Here is a 21,923-nt window from a genome sequence, read left to right as displayed (position 1 = left end):
TCTAAGATAACAGACACATGAATAAAGCCTTTTTTACAATATGGAATCACATACATATCTGTCTTTTTACCATTTGTATATCTGGTTTCCTAACACACAAGGTGAATGCACTCAAGGACATGGAAATACAGGTAGATGTGACAAATCTGATGTAGGTGCTGGGAATCAAACTTGGGTAACCAAGAGGACCAGTACTACTGAGTCAACTGCTCAGGTCCCAAATATATCATTATAATTTTGATGATGAAGATGTCCTACTATTCTTTCTGTCTCCTGTGACTTGAAGGTGAAGAAAGTCCCCTCTAGATGGTTGTCAAAGGATTCAATGAATTTCTATACCTCTGTGAATGGACTCTCTATATATTTTTTTTAATTTTCATTGTTAACACATCTCTTGTGATGTGAGTGAAGATAACAAAAGCTTTTGTTGAACCAGTCACAGTCCAGCCAGATTATATTATGAAAAATTCCATAATTTGAGGTATGCTTTTTCTTTCAGAATTTTTTTGAGACAGGATGTGTCCAAAGAGGCTGCCCTGGAATTCACTATGGGGACCAAAGTGGCCTCAAACTCTCAGAGATTGGCCCAGCATATTCTGCCAAGGGCTGGAATTATATTCGTGCACCTCTAAGTTCAGAAATATGGGTTTCTAAGTGACCTACAATGGAATCAGAAAATGAAAGGATAATACAATATTTAAAAAGAAACCATGTTTTAAAGAACAGAATTATTTCTTGAAATTCTATAATTTAACTGATAAAATCATTTTATATATTCTCAATAATTGGGTTATTTTCTTTGCTGGTATTTTCAACCACTTGAAAAGATTGAACTGCATTTGTGTGTCTACACCTGTGCCAGGAAGTGTATATAGCACTGAGAGGACAACTTAGATTTGTCTTTTATCTACTTCCTCTATGTGAGATCTAGTGGTGAACCTTACGGATTCATTTAGTTGCAAATGACCTCAGTTGCACTTATACAGGTCTAAAAATATTTTATATATTTGCTGATGTAGGAGTGTGCGTATGTCAATGTCCAAGTGTAGAAATAAAAAAAAATTGTAGGAATAGTATGGATCACCCAGAGATAGAACTCAGGTCCTCAGGCTTAGCAGAAACAACTTTAGAGAATGAGGCAATTCTCTGGCATTCAATTGTGGTTCTGAGACAATGTTATAAACAAATGCTTAGCCCTCATAATCAATTTTGAAAAATATATGATTTTATAAATATTTTAATATGCAAAGAAAATTTATTATTCAATTTGTCCTTTGTTCTTATATTCTACTATGAAATTAACTTTACAATCTGAAAATAAGACAATAATTTAATGTTGTAGTATTTCTACAAATCTTATTTGAGCACCTGTGAGATGGCTCATTGGTAGTCTTTTTGTGCAAAGCTGGTAACCAGACGATGACCACCCTATTAAGAGAACCACAAAGCTATCTTCTGGTCCTTACATATCTGCCATGAGCCTACAATCCATAATCATATCACATGCCTCATAAGTTTTTCTTACAAGAGAAATCTTAGTGATATTACATTACCTAGCATCTCTGGATAATTCTCTTGGAAGGAAGTACTTCAAGATGAAATCCAAATATTTAACTCATGTGGATGGGACAAGAATGGAACATCAAATTATATATATATAACATAGCAAGCTATGGTAGGAGGTGCATGGTGGATTGCTGATTATCCTACTTTATTACAATTTTATCAGATAAATGAAAATACTGCTTTGAATACACACATTAGGTATTTCATGTTTCTTATATTATCTTTCATTAAGCATTATAATGTTAACATTGTTAAATTTGGTTGAAAAAATACACATGATGGAAGTAAATCATCTACCTTTGGACTTGTGTTAAGGAGGTGGCTACATGAGGATCATGAGTTCAAATGTATCACTGAATCATTGCTAACATCCAGGTCAAAAAGAATTATAAGCACATATCTAAAGGGAATTAGTGAAAATATGAAAAAACAAAGCCAGTATAAGAAATCCACCACCATTTTACAGACAACCTTACTTGAAAAGTATAATCACACACTGCCTGATATTTAAGTAAACAGTAGACCACTTAGTTCATGGGTATAACATTCTATACATTACAGCAGAAAAATACCTATCACTAAGAAAAGTACAATAGAAAATGAACAAAAGGCATAGGAGAAATATAAAGGCAACAAAATAAACATCACTAAATGTATTTGTCACACATATTGCACACTTAATATCTACCTCAAAAGTTTCAAGATAGAAATCACAATGCAGTGATCTCCACTATTAGTCCTAAGTGAACATGGTAAGTAATTTACTTCCTTCAAGTGTGTGAAGAAAAATAAATGAAACATGATTTCTTTTTCTTGAAGCTGAAGACAACTGTGATGTCTAAAGTCTTTACCAAATTGTTTACATGAATAGGGGTTTTCTCTTGTATGAGTTTGTCCTCATTACCACACTTCAAAATGATATAAATAGACTTTAAAAATTTACAGCACTAGAGATATGACTGGGCGGTTAAGAAATGTACATTCCCAGGACCAAGGTCTGATTTTTGACAACTTCCTGTCATTCATCTCCAAGTTCCAATGGTCTAACATTTTCAGCAACCAGATTGCATGATCACATAGCCACACAAACACAGCGACATCACATAATTACAGGTACAACAACTGTTTAAAGAAACAATTTTACACAAAGGTTTTTCTTCTTTTAAGCATTAATTACTGTAACAGATGTTGAGACATCTAACTGCTTTCAAAATTTTTCTTCATCATGAATTGTTTCATGTAACAGAAAACTAGCATGTAGGCTTGAAGCCAGGGTAATCAATCCTTCTAAGTTGGTGGTATCCTTTTGGAATTTTTAGGAAATGCTGCCCTGCTGGAGTAAATATGTGACTGAAGGGAAGGCTTTAAGAAATTATATCCAAACACCATTTCCCGGTCCCATTCTCTGCTTCAGGCTGCAATTTAAAGATGTGAGTTCAGCCGGGCGGTGGTGGCGCACGCCTTTAATCCCAGCACTCGGGAGGTAAAGGCAGGCAGATCTCTGTGAGTTCGAGGCCAGCCTGGTCTCCAAAGCGAGTTCCAGGAAAGGCGCAAAGCTACACAGAGAACCCCTGTCTCGAAAAACCAAAAAAAAAAAAAAGATGTGAGTTCATAGCCTCCTGCTTTAGCTGCTATGTCTCACACTTATTGTCATGCCACTTTTATGCTGATATTATATCCCTCTGGAACCAAGGGCCAAATTATACTCATTTATAAGTTGATCTGGACATTATATCTCAACAGAAAAGGAAATAATACAGATACATAAAATTTTATACCTGAGTTAGATATTTCATGTAATTTAAGAGAAGTACAAAATCTAATACTGTTACATTACCATTTAAATCAGTAGCGTAAGTTCCAAAATTACACAAAGAAACCTTGTAATGACAAATCAAAAAATAAATAAATAAATAAACAATTGTGCAAGTTTTTACAGTTCTGGAGGGAAAGATACCCTAACTGTCAGAAGTCAGCCTTTACCTAGAGCTATGAAGGGAAGATATTCTGGATGCCTATTGCTGTGAGGGAAAAGGTAACCTGAATATTAAGAAGTCAGGCTACACCTGATGCTGTGCTTCACTGGGAAACAGTCTCCCTGCAAAAGGTATTAATCCTGCTCCTCTTCAAAAGTGAACCCTTACAGTTGTACTCTGCTCCACACTGCTAAGAGAGTTTCCCAAGAGAGATGTCCATTGCTGCTGTCTTCCACTCCCCTGAGGATGTTTCTCAGCATAGCTGTCAATTCATTTTCTGTTCTGCTCTATTAGAGTTTGTAGATGTCCATTTCTTCTCATCTAGAGCTCTAATTCTTACTTCTATGCTTCACTCAAGAAAGGGGTGAAATGCTGCAGAAATGTAGCAGTCTCTGGTGAAAAGTTGTTATTTCTTCTCTGACCTTTTCAGGACGTTTGCCAGCAAAAGGGTCTGTTGCTTCTCTAATCCAATCCTATAGTCAGATTCTCATCTACTCCAGTGAAAAGTCTTTATCTAAAATGCATTCAAGATATATATTTGGTAAGAAGGAATCTAGGAGTGTTACAGAATCTCCCAGGGAGGAAAAACGCAGTTGCCAAAGGAACAGGCCCAGGGCTTGAAAAAGCTGAAATATTGGGTGGATTTCATGCTCAAGAATGGGTTGATTTCAGGCTCAGGGAATCTTTGGATTTCTGCTTAGGTGGTCAAAGTTAGAGTGTGTTTCTTTGGCTCTGGTTTCAGGTCCAAAATGTGTTTGTTTTATTGCCCTCTTTTAAAATTTTGATTCTGGTTTCAGGATCAGGGTGTTTCTATAACTGGTTCTGTATTCAGGAACAAAGTGTGTTTCTTTGACTCTGGTTTCAGTGTCAGGATGTTTTTCACTCTGATTTCAGGGCCAAAGGATGTTTCCTTCCCTGGCCCTATGTTCAGGGTCAGTGTTTGTTTATGTGGCTCTCTCATTTACCCTATACAAAAGGTTCATAAATGCATAAATGTTTTTTTCCATGAATGTGTTGCTAAAAACAGTATAAAAGCAGACACCTAATGCTTCACCAATTTTGACACTGTCAAATACTTTTTTATTGAAGACATACTCTTCTGTAACTGATTATGTGCATGTTGCCTAAAGATCTTACCAAACACTTTATAATCAGATGGCCACCCTAACTTTTTCATATAGTTGCATATTGAAGACAATTGAGTTGTGCAGAGGCTCTACACACTGATTACATTCATATAGTTTCTCTGCAGTATGTGTTCTTTTATAAATTTGAAGATGTACTGGCATGCCAAGGCTTTACCACAGTGATTACATTCATAGGGTTTCTCTCCAGTATGTGTTCTTTTATGCCTTTGAAGAGTACTATTATGTGTAAAGGCTGTACCACACTGATTACATTCATAGAGTTTCTCTCCAGTATGTGTTCTTTTATGCATTTGAAGATTACTATGACATGCAAAGGCTTTACCACAATGATTACATTCATAGGGTTTCTCTCCAGTATGTGTTCTTTTATGCCTGTGAAGAGTACTATGACATACAAAGGCTTTACCACACTGACTACATTCATAGGGTTTCTCTCCAGTATGTCTTCTTTTATGCCTTTGAAGATTATTGTGACTTAGAAAGGCTTTACCACAGTGATTACATTCATAGGGTTTCTCTCCAGTATGTGTTCTTTTATGCCTTTGAAGAGTACCATGATATGCAAATGCTTTACAACACTGATTACATTCATAGGGTTTCTCTCCAGTATGTGTTCTTTTATGCATTTGAAGATTACTATGATATGCAAAGGCTTTATCACACTGATTACATTCATAGGGTTTCTCTCCAGTATGTATCCTTTTATGTCTATTAAGATTGTTATGACTTGCAAAGGCTTTACCACACTGATTACACTCATAGGGTTTCTCTCCAGTATGTGTTCTTTTATGCATTCGAAGACTGTTTTGACATGAAAAGGCTTTACCACATTCTTTACATTCACAGGGTTTCTCTCCAGAGTGGGTTCTTGTATGCCTTTGAAGATAACTGAATTGTGCACAAACTTTACTACACAAATTAAATTGATAGGATTTCTTTCCAGTATGTGTTCTTTTATGCATTTGAAGACTACTGTGCCATGTAAAGGCTCTAACACAGTGGTTACATTCATAGAGTTTCTCTCCAGAATGGGTTCTTGTAGGTCTTTGAAGACTACTCAATTGTAGTCTTCAAAGACCTTACCACACAGGTTACATTCATAGGGTTTCTCTCCAGTATGTGTTCTTTTATGCATTTGAAGACTATATTGACATGAAAAGGCTTTACCACACTGATTAACTTTGCAGGTTTCTCTCTGGTTTGTTTTGTTTTAGGTTCTTGAAGACGGCTTTGAAATTCAAAGGCTTTACCACATTGATTATATTCATAGGGTTTCTCTCCAGTATGCACATTTTTATATATTTGAAGAGTACTGGGATATGCAAGATCTTTAACCCATTGAGTGTATATAATATGTTTACTTCCAGTTTGATTTTGTTCATGACTGCAAAAATAATGGGACATATAAAAGCATTATCACATTTAATACACTGTTTAATCTTTATATGTGTATGAATTAATTTTACAATTTGGCTCAATGGTAAAGAAGAACCAGATCTTAAGGTTTTATCCTTGTTTACCCTCATGTTATTCCACTTTATTAAGAGTAGGTGTGCATCTGTGAAGACACTTGTGATGGTAAGATCCTTTATTACATGGTTCACATATACAGAATATTTTTATATATGAGATTATTCATATATTTGAAGAGAACTGGAAAATGTCAGAGCTTTAATATCTGCAATGTATTAATAAATTTTTCCTATTCAGTAAGTCATTGTTCACTTACTAAATGAACTAGGACAAAAAGAAAAATTTTCAAGTCCTAGTACTGATAGAAATTTTCTGCACAGTGATTTTTGTTGATGCATCAAAAATATACCTAGAAAACTTATTATTTGTATACTTGAATCAAATTCAATAAGCATATTAAATATGAGGACTGCTATATATCTTCTAATGCTTCTGAGAAACAAGTATGTTATGTCTTTCCATATTCCTATTCTCATATGACTTGTATCCAGAGAGACATATGACATATCTAGTAAAGGAAGCTTAACCAATAAAAGTTTTTTAACATTTAATTCACAGTTTGACTTTCTGTACTCATGGAATTGTGTTATATAAATTAAGGTTTCTTCAAAATAACTGCCATTTGACTCTTGACTCTAACTGAGCCCTCTGTTAGCAGCACAGTCACAACAAGTATACAAAGTACACTGCCATTACTATCCACTATTTGCTTATTAGAAAAATTAAAAATATAATTATCACCTCTTCACTATGTATACTTTTGTAATATGAGTAGGATAAAATGAATTAATTGGCAGTTCTATAACATATTTCCCATGGTGCTATGATTCAAATGGTAATATCTGGTAAGTCACTGTTTTCTTGTCTTTTTTTAAAAGAATGCTTTGCAAATTTAACAATCATTGATGTACTTTAATCTGTGTTATTTACACTGTTGCTTTGTTCAAAACTTCCAGGACACATTTTAATTTCTTCAGAGGCACATTTTTATCAACTAGCACAAGAAAATTACCTTTCATCTCCTCTAGAACTTTGAGGACGCTCTTCAGTATTATGGTTTTCCCAATTGTATCCTAAAACATAGTACCAGAAAATATATGTTATTTTCCTTAAAACTGTCCAAAATTTATGTTACTATCTTCAGTGAATCTTAGAATATGACTAATTTATTCATCTAATTTTATTTCTCAATCAAATGACAGAGCAGCATTCAAAACCTAAGGATAGTTGTCCTCTTATTTTAAAATGTGAAGGAAAAATACACTATCTTACCTATAATAGTGAGATTCCTATAGGTCTCAATCATCACCTCTTTGTAGAGATTCTTCTGGGAAGGATCCAGTAAAGTCCACTCTTCCCAAGTGAAGTCAACATGCACAACATCATACGTCACTGCATTCTAAAATATCCCATGCATGTGTACAAGAGAAAACATAATACTGACAACATTGTAAATATATACTTCTTTGAGAGTAGAGTCAAATAATTCTGATGCTCCTCACACTTATTTCATGACATACAAATTTTAATGTAATCAACAAGTCACTTGAGGAAGAAACTGAATAGGAGGATCACTTCTGTCATTTCTGTACACTTTGAATAGAATAACACCTTGCATTAGATATGCTTATTGACAAAGATAGAGAGACAAATAAACAGATCAACAGTACAGAGTACATGTGAGAGAAATTGTATGAACAATTACTAACTATAGAGAAAAAAAAGTAAGATGGATAAACTGGGTGTTTTGGGTCATGCCTTTAACTGTAGGACTCAGAAGAGAAATGCAGTTATGCATATCTGCCTCTGAGTTGAATCCAAGCCTAGTGTATGCAATCAAGTCTAGGAAAGCCAATAGTACAGGTTAAGACTCTGTCTACCAAGCAAAAGTCAGTAGAAAAAAAAGAAAAAACTAAGAAGTTTTTACTGAAGTTCCTACAAAGTGTTATGCATTTACTTTAGTTCTGTAGTCGTCAAGAATCCTGAAGTAGCCCAATTCAAACAAAGCATAAATATGAATTTACTAAAAGGTACTGCATATTTAAATAGTTATAAAAGGAATGATGAAAGCATCAGCCATATAAATGTTGACCATAAATAATCAACACATGGCAAGAGAGGTGGAAAGCTATTAAAAAGCTCTGGCTGGTGTTGGATAGAGGTGGGCTCAATTGCCAGTACTTATATGAGGGAACACAACTATCCATTATTCCAAGTTCAGGGTTACTGAGACTATCTTTTGATCACTATGAGGACCTGGTACCCACATGATGCAAATCCATGCATTCAGATAAAATACTCATATTCATTTAAAAATTCAAAATAAATGTAACAGGCAGGAGGAAGTTCATGTACCTGCAATGCAATGGTTCACATGGCTCAATCAATATTAACATCATGAATACATGCCAAATAGAGAAATGGAATGGCAAGCTGTGCCAAATTTTAAAATTCAAGATATGTGTAAAGCTCAGTACAATAGCATATGCTTGACACGTACAAAAACCTACATCCCAGGACCATCACCCAATAATATAAGAACAAAACAGCAAGGAATGTTCACCCACTTTAATCCATGGAATTGGGAGCCAGAATCAGGAGGATTTCTGAGTTCCAGGCCAGCCTGGTATATAGACCTCTTTTCAGGCCACGAAGCACTACACTGACAAAACTTGTATTCAAAAATAACCAACATAATTAAAAGACCAGGTTAACAAACTCCCTTAGCACTGAATAGCAATTGCTTCTACTCTATCTTCTGTGATTTAAAGATATATTCTCTAATGGGGAAGGCATGACAATATCAGGAAGCTGGCTGTTTAGTTTCAACCACAACTCAGTATAGACAAAGAACAGGAAATCTGTTGAGGCTATAGAGATGCATATCACTCTCCTAGTGAGGAGTTTGCTCCCAAAAGGCTCCTCCTACTAAAGAAGCAATCAAAAGAAAGTCACCAAGGAGAGACACATGTTCCCATATATAATTGTGTCTAAGAGGTTGCTGCAAGCCGCAGGAATATATCATAAGAACTCAGCTGGTTAAAGCAAAGTCACTACCTGGAGGAATCAGGGAATTTCTCCAGAGGAAGCCAAATCCCAAGGAGTTTTTGGTGTTACTTGGCTTGTTATATATCAGCTGTATTCTATTATGAAAATCATGTGTGCCTTCATAGTTTTCCCAATTGACTTTTCCCTAAGAAGAGCTAACAGTATGGAGTGATCACTCTCTGGACATACACATTCCAGGTATTTGGAGAACAGCCTCAGGAAAGACTTTCTCTGGAATCAGATATCACCCTTGGCCCCTTTCAAAAACTAGCAGTAATTACAATCCACATGAAAGTCTCCTGATTTAAGGTAAATTCCACAAGGAGACACCACCAAGGTCAGGTGGACATTAAGTAATAGCTTTACACAATTCAGCTTGGACCCACCTTCTTATGACCTTACTAACTTTATAGACCTTTAACTCCTTACCTATCCACTTCTAGGAATATTTAGATAACCCTCTGCACTGAGAGCTATGCTCAGCCAGAACCTCACTTCAAGCCTCCCTGTAATTATCATCATTGGCAGCATCCGGCCAGGTCCATCCCCAGATGGAAGAAAGTACTTATCAGAGATACCTCTGTACTCTGTAAGAACAGACTTAAGCATCCAGACTACCTGTTTGAGAAGGCCTGGCAGATGTGCCAATTAAGCTTTACTTCCTCCTTTCCCAAATCTTGCCTCTGGTTCCAGATCTCCCTTTATCACCAGAGGCATCTAGCTGTACACAGGTTGGCTAGTGACTTAGTACACTTTCCCCTACCCTGCAGAAAAAATGGCAGATAGTTTAGACAGATAGGAGCCAAAGGAAAAAAGAAGAGAGTTTTATTTTCTCCCATTGACCTAGCAACTTATAGATTCTTAATATTTTCTACCAATCACATTTAAGATTATAGTTGAGCACATAAGATCTCTCTTCTTAGATATTACCTGAATTCAGCCTTTAGTTAATTCATTTCCCCATTGGTCACTTCCTTTAGGGGTTGCAAATGATAATTAACAGTTATTGCCTCTCAATGTGATTCTTATCACCCCTCCATTTGACCCTGGAAGACTGGCTTTATAGACCAGGACTTCCAGGGCAAAGAAGAGAGAGAAGAGGAAAGAGAATGGAAGAACTAGATGAGTAAGAACTTGAGAGGAACAAACTGAGATGGGGAAGAAGTAAATTGAAGGGCTAGAAGAGAGTACTAGAGGAACGAGATGGAAGATGAGGAAGAGCCAGATGGTGAAGAAGAAGATGGGGAAGAACAAGATGAGGAGAGAGAAGGAGATGGGAGAGGAGATGATATGGGAAGGAACAGGATGGATGAGAACCTAGAAGGGGCAGAACTAGATGAAGGAATTAAGATAGAACCTAGAGGGGACCGCAGACAAGTGTAGAGAGATATCAGGCTAGAAATGAGCTAAATATGAGAGCAGAATATAAGCTTATAACTGACACAGAATAATAAAGTATATGGACTAAGGAGTTTCGTGTACATAGATTCATTTCTTCTCATCAAAGATTATTTATCAGCTGGTTGTAGATTCTTCCCGGACCCTGGGAGGTGACTATCAAGGGGGTGGATCCCTTTAGTCCCTGTTAAGAGGTTTTTCATTCAATAAACTATGTTCTAAACCAGGTACCTATAAGCTCATGATCATCTATGAATCTGGTTCCAGATCTCCCTTTAACTATCACCAGAGGCATCTAGCTGTACACAGGTTGCCTAGCAACTGAGCACACTTTCCCCCACCCTGCAGAAAAATGGCAGATAGCTTGGACAGATAAAAGCCACAGCACTGAATAGCAATTTCTTCTACTCTATCTTATGGGATTTAGAGATAGAGTCTCTAATGGTGGTGAAGATATGACAATACAAAGAATCTGGCTGATTATTTTCAACCACAACTCAGTATACACAAAGGAAATCAGTTGAGGCTATAGAGATGCATATCACACACCTAGTGAGGAGTTTGCTCCCAAAAGGTTCCTCATACTGAAGAAGCAATCAAAAGAAAGTCACCAAGGAGAGACACATGTTCCCATATATCATTGAGTCTGAGAGGTTTTTCATTCAATCAACTCTGTTCTAAACTAGGTACCCATAGGCTCATGATCATCTATAAAGAAAATGTACTTAGTCACTTCAATGATCCTCATAGTCTGCGACAGCCCCTACACTGTTTCACATGTTCAAGTCTCTTCTAACACTCAAGATGGTCTCTTGACAGTGACATTTGTAAAATCTGAAAATGAATTATAACTTTCCAACATACAGTGGCAAAGAATACTATTCAAATTCTAAAATAGAGAAATGGAGACATAGCAAGGGAAGATTAGGCAAAGGCAAGACTGAAGTAGAGCAGGACAGACATCAAATTCTCTATCTCTGTCTCAGATGCCTGAGGATTCAATATCAGCAGGCTCAGATGGCCCTATCAATGCAATTTCTCATACATTTCTTTATTTACTTCATCTCAGCCAGGGCTCTATGGGAGATGTCTCATACTTTAGATATCCCAACATCATGTGGTCACAAAATGCAATCCAGGCTGTTGTGGAATATTATTGTAAGATGTATTATATTTGTCTATGCTGTGGAACAATTGTTTTAAAGATGCAAAGATATGTTGTATTCTTTTATGTTGCATATGTTTAACTCTGTGAGGCTGTGATACTTTGTCTGCCTAAAATACCAATTGGTCTAATAAAGAGTTGAACAGCCAATAGCTTGGCAGAAAAAGTTAGACAGGGCTGGGAGGCAGAGAGAACAAATGGGAGGAAAAAACTGAAAAGAAAAAAGAAAGGAGCAAGAAAAGAAGAGTACTCCAGGGGCCAGCCACCCAGCTACACAGCAAACCATGGAATCAAAAGTAAAGAAAGGTATACAGAATAGAGAAAGATAAAAGCACAGAGGCATAAGGTAGAGAAGTTAGGAAAAGATGGCTAGATACAAGCCAAACTGAGGCTAAGCACTTATAAGAAAGAGTAATCCTCCCTGTGTATGATTTATTTTGAGAGCTGAGTGGCAGTCCCCGGAAAGAGTAAAGAGTTAAAAAACAAAAACCAGCAACACCAGGCTTCATCCTCACAACTCCATGAAATGGACTCTCACAGTCTCCTCACTGGGTTTCTGACTCTCAAACATAGAAGCCTGCAACAATACTGAACTGAACCTCCAGACTAAGAATCCATGACATTAAATATTGATTCTTTCTTGTTTCCAGGACCAGTAGATGATGGGTGATCCTGCAAAGTTTGACTTCTTAATTCAGGTGCACACTGACATGCTGGACCCCAGGTACAGCAAGTTTTGTATGAAGTTGCTTTCTCAGAGTAGGGTTTACCTTGTATAATCCTTGCATGATTTTTGCCACCTAAAGTCCTGATATCTTCAACATTCTTTGAAAAGACAACATATTTAGGTTCTACCTAACAACAAAATCACCTTTGGTGTTTCCTTTTTTGTTCTAACTTGCTTTTATCCTGCTGTGATTAAATTTTGCATTCCACATATTCTATCAACCTTGTGACATTTAGGTTCAGGCGCTAGGTCACACATTGAACAACATAAAGAGGGACAGAAGACTGCAAGTCTACCCCCTTGGACATATGGGAAACTTACACAGTAAAGACATTTCCAAAATTATTACTTAAGTACCCCAGTGATGTGAAAGAGCAGGACCTTCTTAGGTGACAGGATCCTGAGGTGAAGATCACTAGTGATGAGAAAGAGAGGAAAAGTAGAAGGTAGAAAAGATAAAAGCTGGGGTGGGGGGGTCTTGCACAAGGTATGTCTCATGTCAACTATGCATCTTAAGAAGAGTAGCAGCTTAATAATACTGTTAGGGGCAAAATGGAAGGAAATGGAACCTTGGTCCTCTATAAAAACACTCAGTTCTCTCAATTGGTGAATGGTCAATCTAGCCTTTTTTTAATTTAAAATTTCTTTCTGTAAATTGATACACAAGAGCAATTACATCACTTTCCCCTTTTATCTCTTCATTCTATTACTTCCCAAATCCTTTCCAACTTCTCACTTATTAAGTTAGATGAATTAGTAAGCTGAAATACATTAATACAACCTGCTGCATCCATTTTGTTGGATATATATATATATATATATATATATCCATATATCCATATATCCATATATCTCATATATATATATATATATATGAGAGAGAGAGAGAGAGAGAGAGAGAGAGAGAGAGAGAGAGAGAGAGAGAATGGGCTGACCATGTTGTACTGGATAAACAATTAGGGATCTCATCTTTGCCTGAGGTTAATTCTCACTGGAGAATTCCACACTTTCATCAGCATCTGGTATCTAATCCTGACTGGGTTACCTTGGATAGGAAACATAATCAAGAATAGAAAACATAGGTAGGAAAATGAATCACCAGTTAAGAGCACTGAAGATTCTTTCAGAGCATCCAGGTTCCATTCCCAGTACATTTAGGTGGTCACTAATATCTGCAACGTCAGTATCAGGGGTCCTGACACCATCTCCTTGCCTCCCTGTCCACCATAAGAAAAGGAGACTTAGATCATAAAAATTATTTTTCGAGCTAGAAGTGGCAGTGCATTCTTATAATGCCAGCAAACTGGACTCAGAGGCAGGAAGATCATTGCGAATTTTAAAGCCTATGCCACAGTCTGCACAAACACATGCACACACACACATACACGCACATACACACACACTCACACATACACACACAAAAAGAAGAAAACTGAATTACATACAAGAAAAGGAGCAGGGCTGGAGAGGTGGCTCAGAGGTTAAGAACACTGGCTGTTCTTCCAGAGGTTCTGAGTTCAGTTCCCAGGAACCACATGGTGGTTCACAACCATCTGTAATGAGATCTGGTGCCCTCTTCTGGCCATGTAGACAGAACACTGTATACATAATAAAAAAATTAATAATTTAAAAAAAAGAAAAGAAATGAGCACTGGAGAATTAGAATTATACAATACCTCTTAAAGTCATTTCAAGTGTCTACCACTGGTCCCATAGAATCATTTTCAAAAATAAATATGGCTAAGATCAAAAACACTGAAGACAGATTATGTTGGAGAGGATGTGGAACAAGGGGAACACTCCTATACTGTTGGTGGGAGTGCAAACTTGTAGAGCCGCTTTGGAAATCAGTATGGTGCTTTCTCAGAAAATTGGAAATCAATCTCCCTAAAGACCCAGCTATACAACTCTTGGGCATATACCCAAGGAATGCTCAATCATACCACAAGGACACATGTTTGAACAGAGCAGCATTATTTGTAATAGCCAGAACCTAGAAAGAGCCTAGATGCCCTTCAACTGAAGAATGGATGAAGAAAATGTGGTACATATACATAATGGAGTACTATTTATCAGAGAAAAACAATGACATCATGAAGTTTACAGGCAAATGGATGGAACTAGAAAATATTATCCTGAATGAGGTAACCCAGACTCAGAAAGACAAACATGGTATGTTATAACGACATTTTATTTGTGCTGAAATGTGATTTGTATGTTAATAAAGTTACCCCGGGGTCAGATGTATTAGCAAGCCATAGTGAGAGCTGGGCGGTGGTGGTACATGCCTTTAATCCCAGCACTTGGTAGGCAGAGCTAGGAAGATCTCTGTGTGTTCAAAGATACAGCCAGTATTGGAGACACATGCCTTTAATCTCAATACCAACCATAGAAGACCTGGAGATCTGCATAGACAGGCAGTGACTAGGTGGTCATGTGGTTGGGTTTACAACCAATGAGAAGGCAGAACAGAAACTCTATAAATAAGACAGACACAGGAAGTAGGTCTCTTTTTCAGAGAGGTAAAACAACAGCAACAGTGAAGGATAAGGTTTTTAGCTCTTAGCTATTGCTCTGACCTCTTGGCTTCATCTTGGCTCTGTGTTTCTTATTTAATAAGATGGTTGGTTAATCTACAGTATGTCCTCACTCATCGGTGGATACTAGATGTAAAGCAAAGGGTAACCAGATTGCAACTCAGCTCCAGAGAGGCTAGCTAGTAAAGAGGACCTAGGCAAGAATTTGATTTCCAGCATACAGATAAAAGCACACAGTCATCTTTAATTCTGGTTGCAGAGAAAGAGAGACTGAGTTAGAGTGGAAGAACTCTATCAATTGGATGCTGAACAAATGCCTGCAGGTGTGTTCTCTCAGAGGGGAACAAAAGGAGCAGGGATCAGTCTGAGACCCTGTATGGACACATTTAGATGTGTGACCAGGCCTCTCCGACTGCTGCTTGGATAATCAAACGTACAAGGCCTTTGAAAGTAAGTAACAAAAAAATTAACTCAAACTCACAGCAACTAACATCTCATACTAGACAGCACTTGATAGAATCTCTTCAAAGTCATGCTGGGAATTCATACTACTGCCTCAGTCCGTGAGTACTATGACTCATGCCACAGGCTCTGTTTTTGTTTCTTTTTAGAGGAAGCAGAATAGTCTTTGTCCTCATGTCATTCCTGTCCACATTTGAGGTTCTGCCTTTAGGAGAAGTTCAGAGACATGATTTTGGCATACCCTGAAGGCATACCCTGAAGATGCAGCCCACCAGAAACACAGACCTTATATAAAACGAAGTAATGATGACAGAATGAACCTGAGATTGAAACCACAGGGGTTGAAAGAATGAATACCTATTTTTCACGCTCTCTTCTGTGATAAAGATCAGGCGACCTCACTGTTACTTTCTTTCAATGGTCATTTCCTGTAGTTGAGTGGTCAGTCTGCACCTTCTGCTTCACCTGCATCTTGGTGAGGAAGGTTTGGTGGGATGGTGGCTCTCTGGTGCTCCTTGTGGGTAGATGAACATAAATGAACTTGAAGTATCACAAGTCAAAGATAATGAACAGACCACCCTGAGTCCTAATCAAATGTTTGAGAAAGCTTGTTTACCAGTGACTTGGTGACACTGCAAATTATTTTGTCCTGTGCTTCAGATGCCCCCTCTGGGGAACTCAGCTGTCTCCTCTATTTGAAGGGAAGTGGTTATCCCAGCTATCTGGTTTTCTCTGCCCTCATAGCACATGCTCCAAGTAACCAAGGAGATAGCCTCTTCAGGCACATTCATAGCAGCAGACTCAGAATTCAACTTGGCTGCAGAATCCACAAGCCTGTGGGTTTACAAGTCAGGAAAAAATTGCCATAGTTCATAATCACCCCAGTCATTTACAGGTTCCCCAAATATCTTGACAGGTCACTCTAACCATATAACTATTGATGGAGAAGACATATAAGGGCAGAACATGGTCACCAGATTCAACAAGTCTCCTCACTGACAACTGAGGAACACAGAGTAGCTGGGAAGTACCTAAAGTTAGCCACTGTGGTTGAAGTAGAGTGATGTCCTGCCTTGAAATGGGCTCATCTAATTAATCCTTCCCACTTTAATGTCGGTCTCATGTTCACACATCAATGCCTATTTACCAAAAGGAATGAAAGCCAAGAGTTCCCAGCATAAAGCATTGGCCTTACCAGTTCCCGACTTCTGAGCCAGAACAATTTATATCTTGGAATCCTTGAATTTCAAGAGGCATGACAAGCAGGGAAGTTCTGTTGGTTCCCAGAGACTCCAGCTTTCTGTTCCCCATTACTGGAAGATTCAGCACAAGCCCACTTCCTCCAGGAAGATTCCCTTTTCTTGCACAGAACTCACTACATGATTCTCTTGACCATTTCTTCCTTGATGTTTTACATTGAGGCTGAAGGTCAGCTTTCATCAGTCACTCTCTGGTTTCTCTAACCTCTCCATTCTCTTTCTGAATTAGATTCTTCAGTATGCCATCATGTTCATCAGTAAATGGTGAAGGCACTGAATAAACTTCCCAAGGACAGTGGGTGTTGCCACAACATAGTGACATCACAGAGGATGCCAGGGCTCTCCAGGATACATTAGAATGTCTAGGGAAGAGCTGCAGATGTCATGGGAACTGAGATTGCTAAGAGCTTTCCTTACACTAGATGTCAAGTTGTCCTTTGCACGAGCCTCTGCTGGGATACAAGGGAAGCCCTTCAGCATCCCCTTCATCCAAAGCCAGAGATCTCTACCTGATTGATTGAACATCCTTCAGTTCTTTCCCTGTGTAGAACTGAATCTTTATCTCCTACTGAAATTTTATGTACACAAGGTAATAATATCATAGAAATTTATATATGCTGAAGTTCATCATAAGTACCTGCAACTGAGGTGACTGGCCACACTAGTGGAAACCCATGAACTATGGACTAGTAGCTGTGGAGCCCCCATGAGACTGGACTAGGTCCTCTGGATGCAGAAGATGGTTGTTTGGCTCGAACTGTTTGGGAGGCACCCAGACAGGGGATAGGGATCTATCCATGGTCAATGGGCAGGCTTCTGGGACCCAGTGCCTGTGGTGTGACACCTTGAACAGCCTTGGTTTAGTGTGGAAGGGGTTGGACCTGCCTAGGCTCAGTGTTGTGGACTCTGCTGACTGCCCATGGGAGACCTCGATTTGGGGAATGTGGGGATGTGCAGTGTCTTGGGAGAGAGGGATGGGGGTGGGTAGAAGGAGGAAGGGGCCCTGTGGACAGTATGTGGGGTGAGGAGAAAATTTCTTAATAATGAAAAATGAAAAAAAATACAAAAAAAGTACCTACATCTCCTTATCTCCTTAGCCACAAGACATAGACTTAATGCTGATTGAGAAGGACACTTGTTGAACAACTTCTTGGTAAAGAGTCTACAGGAAACAGCTAGGCAGAGTTATGCTAGAGGAAGAGGCTGATACAGTCTAGGAACAAGCACTCATAGAAGTGTGATATGGTCATGGAGCCCAGTGTGACTAAAATCTGTGTCATCAGCATGTGTGTAGTGGGTGTTGTACTCTCTGTTCAGTAGCTCAAAGTGGTCTGCTATTACTGGGTAGTAAAGATGGCCAGATAGCTGGAGTCTTCCACACAGAACATGAGTTTCCCTTAGAGCAAAGGATATTCAGGAAAATCCTTTGCAAGCCCCTTCATAGTTAGCAACATAGACACTCGGGTTACACTGGACACTCTAGATCAATGGTTATTTTTTTTTTCAATTCTCTGACCCTTTAAATTTTTAAATAGCATGAACAGTAGTTCCTCGCATTATGGTGAGCCCTAAACATAACTGTTTCATTGTTTCTTAAATTTAATTTTGCTACTTTTATTTTAAAGTTTTATTTATTTATTATGTATACAGTATTCTGTCTGCACATATCCCTGCAGGCCAGAAGAGAGCACCAGATCTCATTACAGATGGTTGTGAGCCACCATGTGGTTGCTGGGAATTGAACTCAGGATCTTTGGAAGAGCAAGCAGTGCTTTTAACCGCTGAGCCATCTCTCCAGCCCTAATTTTGCTACTGTTATGAATTGTAATTCAAATATTTGATGTGCAGTATATCTGATATGTGACCCCCAATGGGGTGGTGACCCACACAGGTTGAGGACCACAGCTCTGAATGCAGGCAGAAATCTCCTCAAATCCTGGCAGTGATGGTGGGGGAGTGTGATTCTTAGTTTTTATTATCAGACTGAATCAAACTAGTCACCTGGGAAGAGGGACCCTCAATGAGGAATTATATACATCAGATTTTTCTTCTAACCTGTCTCTGTGGGATTTTATTAATTGTTAATTGAGATAAGTGTCACGTCCGCCTCGACCAGCAAGGAAGATGCAACACCAGGCTCTTCTCCAAGCAGTTTATTCAGGAACCTTGAACAATCTTCTGACCCTGGGGAAAGCCATCTTCTCACTCTCGGGAAAGCCAGCCCACGCCCTTTATAGCCACTGGGCAACCAACCCCATAGTGCCACGTGAACAATGCCGATAAGGTCAGACATACGCAAGCAAGCCAGATTAGGCCTAGGAATTATATACATCAGATTTTTCTTTGAACTTGTCTCTGTGGGATTTTATTAATTGTTAATTGAGATAAGACTCCCTGAAATCGGCAGAATCATTTCATTGTCTGCAACCCCTACTGTGTAAGTATGAAGTAGCTAGAGCATAAGCATAAGAAAACAGATAGCATGAGTATATTTTTTTATCTCTGTTTTGGGCTGTGGATGTGATATGATTAGCTGAGTTCCTATCTTGATTTTCCAAAAATGGAACTATTACCTGGAATTGTGGGCTATGATCAATTTTTCCCATTCTAAGTTGCTGTGCCTGATAGTTCAGTGCAATAAAGATATTAAGAAAGCACTATATGACAGAGGGGTTTTCACAAGTCAGTGACATGTGTGTTTCATGAAATTCTCAACAGCACCTTATTTGTCTCAGAAGAAGAGATCCTACTTCTTCCTGAACCCAACCTGTGTTTTCCTGTCACAGTTTTACAAAGACCCAGAGACACCCAAAGACTCACAAACCACTTCACCCTGTCAATAAGTGTCCCCTGATATTGTCTTGCCATAACAAGTACCATGCTAAATTCTTCTAATGTGTTATATACAAGCTTCATTTCAATGAATGTATTTTTCCTTGAATTTCCTGACCATTGGAATTTTCAGATATGGGGAACTGGGTCTGAATTCACTGCCTTGACAATGAATTTCAATCTTATGCTATGTCCTTCCTTGAAGGTCAGAAGAGGCTCCTTAAAGCTGCGAGCAATGTAGCACCATAATTTCCAGGTATGCGGGGGTATAAGTAATGATTGGCAATGTGTCCACTAGTTACCTTATATTGGAGATTATCTCCAGGGCTGATGTACATAGATCCCTGTGAAAACTTGTCAGTATCACACTAACTTCTGTGCCTCTTCAACAAGGTTTCTGTAAATGGATCTTTGACAAATTTCCTCCTTTGAAAGTAAATAGACCTTATCAGATGTGAAAAATCACTTTGATTTTTTTCCTTCTCCTCCTAGGAAATGAAACAGACCCTTTTGAGCTACATGAAAGGTTATCCAAAGAGAATAAGTTCTGAAATAGTCACAGGAAAAGCTTTAGAATGCAGGTCTGAGGAACAGAGTGCAAAACAAGGGCAGGACAGCAGGCACACCCAGGAAATTCTTGGTTATGTCTTTGGCAGTTTAGTCTCTCTGCATGCCAGTTTCTTCTACTTAGAGAAAGATGGGTTGGGATACACCATGGAGATGGGTGCTGTCACGTCATGACTTACAAAATCACTTCCTTCATAAGTGGGACTTTGTTTTTTTTTTTCATGTTTCTTTTTGTGTGGGGGGTTACAAGCTAGCATTTATATGAGCTAAGTTGCACATCTATTTCTGGAGAACATCTCTTTCTGGAAACAAAGAATCAAATATTAAACTTACAAAAATGCTGAAAATTATGCTTTAGAGCAAAGAATCACTTCACTTGGTTGAAAAAAAATAGCACCTCTTTTCATGACCATTACCAAATACTGCTAAGGCAGTGCAGCACCATGACAGGTTCAACATCACACGTTCCTCCTATCCAATGACACCACAATCATTGCCCAAGAGGAAGGAGTGGTGAACTCAGAGCCCAAGTGATGCTCCATGAGACTCTTATCCAAACCTGACTCTGCCACGGTGGATGCAACACTGGAAAGGGCCATGGGAAAGGATAAATGATCACACAGCAGAGTGCAAAAAAAAGGAAGAGGAAAGCAAAAGGCAACAGGCTAAAGTGGCTGACCAACAACTACAGATCTGCCACCAGAAAGTGGAGACACTGAAAAACAGAGTCCAGTCTCTGAAGTAGAAGAGAAAGAAGCCAAGTCTGACTAATCATCCATCATGTCTGTCATTATCCCTGCCTCGCTACTTGTAAAATCCAGAGGAATATTTTAACCAACTATTTTGTAAATGTGTTTTTTAGTAGCTCTAGAAACATTTTTAAGTGGTGGGGTGGAAATCTCATTTCATTCCATATTTTAAGTATAAATGATTTTTTACGAAGTTAAAACACTTGACAGTTTTTGTTTTTTTAATACAATCAGAAAATATGAGGATAGTGAATCAGGGGAGGATGTGACTGTCTCAGGGGTCACCATAACATTCGGTATTGGGGGCTAGTTTTATATTGTACAACACAAAAAATTCTTAATGAAATTTGAAGTCTCTTGGTCATGCATTTGTATCCAGAATATTCTTAGTTATATCTGCTCTCATATTTCTAGTAGAAATGTTTCCTAAAAAACCACTCCTTGGTCCTTTCCTCGTCAGAACTGTCTCTGTTCATGCTGTCCATTTTTCTACCTTTTGTGAAAATGTGCTATGAGAAATTTTGAATTTGATCTCTATGTGGCATAAAACTGAGTCAATGGAATTGATAATTGCAAGCATTTGATTGTTATGTGAAGGCTTAGGGAAAACTTGCCAAGTTTAGGATGGACCATCACTAGAATAAGTTCAAAGAAAAACAACACATGGCTCTTTTGGATTCATGAACACAATGTATGACTCTTAAGAGTTTGAGTATGTTTCAACAATTGAAATGTCTGTGTAATCTGCTCCTCAACCAATAAAATCTCATTTGGGGAAGAGTAAAAACAAATTCTTGGAGCACCAAGTCTTACGTAGTTTTGGGTGGTATCAATCTTATATTTCCTCTGGGTAACCTGTGCTGAGGTAAAGATGAACTTAGATCAGCCATCCACACCTTACTATATTAATGGCATGTTCATTGGCTTGGATAGAAGGCTCAGCACTGAGAACACTACCTGTTCATACACAGGGCCTGACTCTCATTTGCTGCACTCACAAGGCAGCTGACAACTGA

At 38.3% G+C, this 21,923-nt stretch overlaps 1 protein-coding gene and 1 long non-coding RNA gene across 2 annotated transcripts in view; one reads left to right on the top strand and one right to left on the bottom strand.

Moving 5' to 3' along the window:
- The window catches only part of LOC131901169 (zinc finger protein 120-like), a 111,168-nt gene extending 103,720 nt beyond the window's left edge, over positions 1-7,448 (bottom strand). The window contains exon 1 of the transcript XR_009376422.1: positions 7,436-7,448. The gene's annotated coding sequence lies outside the window, so the exon portion shown is untranslated. The remainder of the gene's footprint in view (positions 1-7,435) is intronic.
- Positions 7,449-17,161: 9,713 nt separating this feature from the next.
- LOC131901172 (uncharacterized) lies at positions 17,162-20,209 on the top strand. The gene is made up of 3 exons (XR_009376423.1): positions 17,162-17,348; positions 19,797-19,847; positions 20,084-20,209. It is a non-coding gene; the product is annotated as an uncharacterized LOC131901172 (long non-coding RNA).
- Positions 20,210-21,923: the final 1,714 nt, after the last annotated feature.

This window comes from Peromyscus eremicus, unplaced genomic scaffold (genome assembly GCF_949786415.1).
Source record: "Peromyscus eremicus unplaced genomic scaffold, PerEre_H2_v1 PerEre#2#chrX_unloc_4, whole genome shotgun sequence".
Lineage (NCBI taxonomy): Eukaryota > Metazoa > Chordata > Mammalia > Rodentia > Cricetidae > Peromyscus > Peromyscus eremicus.
This window is presented reverse-complemented; position numbering and strand designations above follow the sequence as displayed.